At 35.9% G+C, this 7,103-nt stretch overlaps 1 pseudogene; it reads right to left on the reverse strand.

Annotated features, from left to right (window-relative positions):
• Nucleotides 1–87: 87 nt before the first annotated feature.
• Nucleotides 88–6,693, reverse strand: LOC120161552 (annotated as a pseudogene).
• Between the last annotated feature and the right edge of the window lie 410 nt (nucleotides 6,694–7,103).

Consider the following 7,103-nt stretch of genomic DNA (forward strand, 5'->3'; position numbering starts at 1 on the left):
ATCTATTGACTAAGCAATATCCATCAGTGAATCGAGACAACTGTACTACGTTCGTTTCTCTGTAAGCGTATTTAGTTTCAGCAATTTATGTTATTAATAGTGTGTGTCTGGGTGAATAAATCAAATTGGAACTCTTCTGCAAATGAAGTGAACAAGGGATTGTAGGAAGCCTTTAGAAGTGTCCTCCTTATTAGGCAGCTTTAAGAGGTGAGCCACTCTTGAAAACCCTAAATGTTGCTTATGGTATTCAGAGTCATCAATCTCTCCACATGGTTGTTTCATCTCCTCTGTGAAGAGTTTTGGCTTTGTCAGTGGCCATTGCATTGCCCATATTGCTAAAGGTCGCATGTAACACAGGGATCTGTATTCGTCATCTGTATTCCACCCTTCTGGGGTCTGGAAAGAGTATCTGTAAAACAAAATACAACAGTCAATTGCCAGATTAGCGATGTAACGGTCAATGATGAAAAACGTTAGTCAAAGGACCACATTGATTTTATTTTGAGTTTAGAGTGTCACATTAAGTGTAAAAATAATTCAAGGGTCCATTTTTTTTAAACTACAAGAGTCTCGTATGCCTTAAATAAATCAAACTTCCAATGAGAGAGATACTCGTCCATCCTGGTATAGGAAGACCGCAACCGGCCTTTTTTTTCCTTGAGGTAACCTTTCCCATTATCCGTGTCCAGTTTTGTTAAGGGTATGATGATATATAACCTTCCATGGTTCCTTTAAATACATAAAGAGAAAACTGGGAAAATTGAATTAATCCATTCTGGACATGTGAATTTAGGAGTGACCTGACTTGAATTGTAATTTTATAAATTTAACTAATTTTTTTTTAAAAAAAGTTATAAAATAGGACTCAAACTCGAATAAATCAATTTTTTTAGTAATTAGTGGATTGATTTTAAGTTTGAATCGAGTCCAACAAGTCTGCATAACATATATTTGCATATGGAAAAAATATGAAGAAATAAATATGTATATCGTATATAATTATAAAAAGTTGTTTAAATTGGAATCATTTAGTAACATAACATTATAAATATTTACATTTAAATTTAAATAGAAACTAAAACAATTCGACTCAACTAGAATTTTATAAACTTGAATTGAAATTTTTTTAAATAAAATTTGAGTTATAAAATAGGACTAACTCTATTCAAATAATAACCCCCAACTACAAAGACATATCACATTGATACTTTGGTTATGAGAAAATGCAAATGCGATATAGGTGTCAATTATTTCACACAAACAAAACCCTAAACCTGAACCACTGTTGAAACCCCCCTTATTAGTTATCTTCAAACGTCAGATTCTACAAAACATGAAGGTAAAGACAAGCTACATAATCTATTAGTATTTCTCTTTTCTTTTTTTAAGTAGACTTGCTAAATATACGGAGCTCGAAAGAATAGAAACATACCCGAGACCCCCTGTGACCAAGCAGCTTCATAGGCACCAGCTGCTGTTTTAAATGCAGTTTCAACCATCCCCTCCTGAATCATGGTAGCTGCAAGAGCATATGTAACTCCAGCCCAAATTTCCCTGCATACCTGTCAAATCAACTCTTCCATCTGGAAGCATCCCGTTTACCGCCCCACGCATACCTCCTTTCACCTTCAAGACATTGAAATCATAAATCTTTTGAAGTGCAGTTCTCACTCTGTCATCATCAGCAATTGGCAGGAGACCACTTGCTCCAGCATACCTATATCATCACCCAATTTAGTCCACATTTGCATGGCATAGGTAGAAAGAGTCCGTATGTAAAATAGGCAGTATGGTGGTGTACTTATAATAGTTCAAATAATAATGTTATTATTGTATTTGTAAGGGCATTAAAATCAAAGTTGCATCAAACTTGAAAGGAAGACTGCATAAGGACATTAGAATCTGAATTAGACTTGCTATAAAAGATTAGAGTAATAGGACTATACAACTTTTATGAATTTTCAGAACATAAAAGGAAGATTCCAATTCTGTTTATAGTTTCCATGTAGAACGAAGCATGGACACCAGAGATGCACAGCAGGTTTTCAAGGATCTAATCTAGGATCAACTCAAATCCTTTTCATATGTGATTTATAAGTTATGAAAGTTATCCTGAAGACATAAAAGGCTAACATGATCAACTAAAGAAGTGTGAAGTTCTGGAAATGCAAGATAAAGATATAAATAATGTTAAATATAACTAGGGTGTGTCAAATACTTCTTCAGTATATGCAGTATTTTAATGCAAGTTTAGAGGTGGGGAAGTACAGTATAGACTGTGTACTAACCATTGTCCAGCCAATTGATCAGCTAGAATGCACTTGCTGGAACTGTTTGTAGTGTTGTCATAGTTGAAGTAGGATCCATTCCACAATGTACCATATACAGATTTTGCCCTTTGATACTTCGTATGAAAGTAGGCAGCTGATGCATTATCACCTACTAGATGAGCAATAGATGAAGCAGCATGGAGGGCTGCCACCCATAGTCCTCCACTGTATGCACTTACACCATCAACAGGCCATGCATCGTAAGTTTGATCAGGGAACCCTTCGTTCTCGATCATCCCGTCTCCATCTTTATCAAACTGATCCATAAAAGCCATTGCAGTATACACTGAAGGCCAAACAGCCTGTGCAAAATTTGTCTCCCGTAGCAACAACATCCCTATGTACTTGGAGAACAAACTTGGGATTCAAATCTTTCCAATTATCTGTATTAAATAGATTATGAGAATTTACTTCAATCTCTCATCAAAAAAAAAGAATTTACTTCAAACCAAGGGTCATTAAGGCCAATATCATGTGGAACGGCACCAAGAATCTTTCTCGGAACCCACTTCCCATCACTCATAATTTCCATTTTGCTTGGATCGTGTATCATAACTGCTGCTGCAAAGTCTCTCTGGATACTCAGTTCAAGCTTTGGGAATAGCATGAGCAGTGCAAAAGATGAGTAGAAATGAACATCATAAGTGTTGAACATGAGGTACTCACTTCCTTCAAGATAGAGGAACTGACCGATGTTTTCTTCTCCATCCTGAAGCAACTGGGTTCCGAAAGCTGCATTTGATGCAAGAGGAATATGTGCCTTCTCAAGTGTAGATGCCATCCTTTCTAGGATTCCAATAGCTATATCTTTATTATTTTCAGTGCTAGTTACTTTATTGAGACATGATCCGGAATTGTCAAGACAACTTTCTCCCTCCCAGGGATGCTATACTTCTCGTTGGAGGTGATCCATCTGAAGAAAGTAAAACTTAGCCTTCAATAATCAAGTAGAACTACATTGAAGCTTATATATTTATTAAGCTCTGAAAATACCTGTCCATATTGTGCCCCCTGCATTAAGGTAGTAGAGCTCATTGAAGAGAGTGACAGGGTACCTGGGATTTTTTTTTCTTGCATTTAAAACTTGTTCAACAAGTTGGATCACATATTCTCAGAACAGAAAATTCATTTAGTCTTACCAGTCAGGAAGCCTTTTGTCTTCAAGAATTGGTCTTTGCCATGATTCTATCTGGGATTCCCAGGTCGAATTATCTAGGTTAAAAATTATCAAAGTACAAATATTCACAAGTGAGCTCTTTTGTTCTTTCACCCAATGACGTGTTCCAAAGAAAACTATTTCCATAGCTATTTCATTTTTATACTAGTGTTGCTGTTCTTAATAAAGAAGTCTGTCACCATATGATACCAAATTAAACAAATTTACTATTATAAAGATGAAGATAAGTCAACACGGTACCTTTATAGAACACTTATAACCGAAACGAAGCAAAGGAAAGAGTTTCAGAATAATTTTAGTCGTCCTAGATCGTGTAAACATACCAAAAATAGCATCATTTGCAATCTTTGCAGCTGCATCACCTAAAGTGCCATAATATCTTGAATAGCGCCTGTTATTTGAGGGGTAATTGATTAATTCCTAGTCAGAAATTAGATGTAAAAAGTTCCAAAAGGGGGGGACCAATGAAACTAACTTGTAGTATGTCTTGTCACCAAATCTGACTTCTGGACTGTCCCATGCAAGAGAGAAAGTGACTCTACGGACACAACCAGGAGGAACAATCAAGGAGGCTGCTACAGCTGCTCCTATGGATGATCCTGGTTTTGAAGGTGAACAATCTTCATAACCAAGGTTGTCAAACGATCCATTCTGTAACAACGAATTAAAGGATAACTTACAAATGAAGGGAAAATGTACTAAACTAAATTACCTGAAAATTGAAAACTATAAAAATGGCAGATAAAAGATGAAGAATATCACAAACCTCTTTAATTTCGTGCCACATTTCTTGGGCGCTGGTTCCACTGGAACTGCCAGATATGATGAAGCAAGGGCACTCCGAGACATGGACTTCATTAGTTTCCTTTGCAGCAATGGCAAAAGTAAGTGAAGGTTGTCCATTGGCTGTTCTGTGAAAGATATACTTCCTATTAGTGATGTGAGGTGTGACGTTTCCTTCAAACTTCAATATAATAATTGGGATTATTCTCTTCTTTTTTTTATCAAGTTTTCAAAGCAATGAAAGAACATACTTGTGGTGTAAAAGTACTCCACGAACTCCATCTTCCATCCTGTTGCCAATAGAACATTGTGAATGGAATAAAATTATTTAATTAAGTGAAAGACTAAATTAGTACAAGTAGAAGAATAGTATAAAACAAATTAGTATATAATTATATTAAAGACTACTTGTTACTATCTTACTTCAACTTTGAGTTGAAGTGACCACCAGAAAATCCAGAGATTCCTCCTACTGAGTTCTGAAAAGAATCATGAAAATATGCTTAAAATTGTTAATTACAAAACGAAAAGGAACAAAAGAATTGGAAGTAAGATTTTAACTTACAGCCCATGTAAAAGCAAGGTCACATCAGCTGAGGTTCTTCCAGTATTAGTGAGCTGAAGTAGGCATAAAGCAATTCAATAAGAACTGAAACAATGAAAAGCTAGTGTTTATGAAGTCCCTAAGCCAGCATTTTCTAAGGCCTACCGTGAATGTGAACACTGATACAGGCAAACTGCTCTCTTTGTAGTTGTGGGGAATAAATGGTGAAATCTGACGACAACTGATTCTAAGCTCCGGGTCAGGTTCACCTGCTTTGCAAGAGTAGCCCATATAATATTCTACGCTACTGGTATGACAAAACAGAACTATCTGTAGCAGAGTTTGAATAGCGGTTGCAAAGTGACGCTCGGTCACAGCCGCAAAAAATGGGACGCAACCAAATTGAGTCTGCAATGATAAGGCAAATCCCTGATCCACAGTGTTTGATGCTATACCTTCATAAATAGTCCATGACCTTGGAAATAAACCATGGTATGTACACTTCTCACCTTTCAAATTCCAATCCCAAGATTCAATGCCCGAACCTGTACTTTCTCTGCAAATAGTTCTGTTTGTTATATCCATTACTTGTATATCAAACAACTCACACTTGTTATTAAAAGAATTAAAGTTATCGACTATAGCTGGCTTACTTGGTAACCTCTGGACTTCTTGTACATAATACAGTTGAATATTTTTTTCCATTTGGACGTGATACAAATGCCTTGATGAGAAAGATTAGGTACAGAAGTTTTCAGTTAAATCAAGGGAGGTATCAGACGTTAGGCCAGCTGTGGCTTTAAACTATGAGAATAAAAACTTACAGAGAATTGATTTTCCAGGATCGGACCCTCTTCACAGACTGTCGGAAACAGTTTGAACCGTTGAAACTCCCCTCTGTAACCTCTTCCAATGCTTCCTGCCCTAAAATTGATGCCTTAAAATGTAAGATATATTTTTAAAGCAACACTGTGAACATTCTCAAGATCTTTACTGCATGAACTATAAAGGTGTTTTAAGCAATATGAACCAAAAAGGCTAATAAGCGGAATTATGAATAAAATGTTTGACATGATAAACTCCCCATAGGCAGCAGAAACATATTTCACAACATGATTCTGCAAGAGCTAAGGTATTCCATCTAGTTTTGTCTAGCAATAACACTGAAGGAACCTAATCTATCACAAAGTTCACAAACAACATCTATTCATAGACTTACTTTATCAATAATAGTAGAAGTGAAAACATACCCTATACCACCTAAAGGAACTCCATGACACTTGTAATAACGTGCCTTCTGAAAATATCAAATATTGATCTCTGAAAATGAAAGGATGAACGTTGTGGTGAAAGCCTTTAAAGATCATGAAATGACTGACATCAAAAAACAGATTTATTACTCTTCCTATTGCTTCTTCTTTCGAGTAATGCCACAGCCGAAAACCAATAGGTGCCTTCCAGAAAACCAAATAGCCAGGTGAGGTATTCTTATTAGCATCTATACATCAAGAAAGATAAGTTTTGCCTGAAAGACTGGCTATCAGCTTAAAATTAAGTACACAGGAAGCTACAGACGTACCAGAAACATTATCTCTTTAAAACTTAGGCCAAAACCAGCAGGGGGGTTTCCGGTGCTGTTCAATTGGCGTTGCCATGTGAGCGAAGCAGCTTCCCCTGGATCGACCTAGTAAGTTGCAGAGCTGGTCAGTTTTAAAGGAAGCATGAAACACGAATATGGAATTCTATGGATAAAATAAATGATTTGGGCAACTCACCTCAGGCAAAGCAGAGTTGCTAGTGAAGTCGTCGTGTTCAAGCGTTTCTTTGACTCCTTTCTCCATATCACTGGCTATGCTGCTAAAGGCTTTGCCTGATTATAGCATAACTTAATAAAATGAATATAAATTATACTCATGTTATGTCTTGTTTTGTAACGTGTTTAATGTTTTAGATATTATTTCTTCTTGTGCCCTATCGTTCTAACATTGTCCTGTTTAAGTGCACTGGAAGAAATCTTTTACTACAGACTTAAGGATCCAGCCCTCCAGTGAAAAATGTAGCTATTAGAATGATTTATTAATGTATCATGTCAACAATTATGTACAAGTTATTACAAATATTTTTTTATGAATAATATTTTAAATAGGATTATAAAAAATAATGTTAATATGACATGATTTTCAAATGAAGAGGGATAATTAGATAGTATATATTCAAAAAATACTTTCAACCATTTGAGATTGAACGCTAACATATCTAACATTTATAG

This window comes from Hibiscus syriacus, unplaced genomic scaffold (genome assembly GCF_006381635.1).
Source record: "Hibiscus syriacus cultivar Baekdansim isolate YM2019G1 unplaced genomic scaffold, ASM638163v2 tig00111402_pilon, whole genome shotgun sequence".
In the NCBI taxonomy this organism is placed as follows: domain Eukaryota; kingdom Viridiplantae; phylum Streptophyta; class Magnoliopsida; order Malvales; family Malvaceae; genus Hibiscus; species Hibiscus syriacus.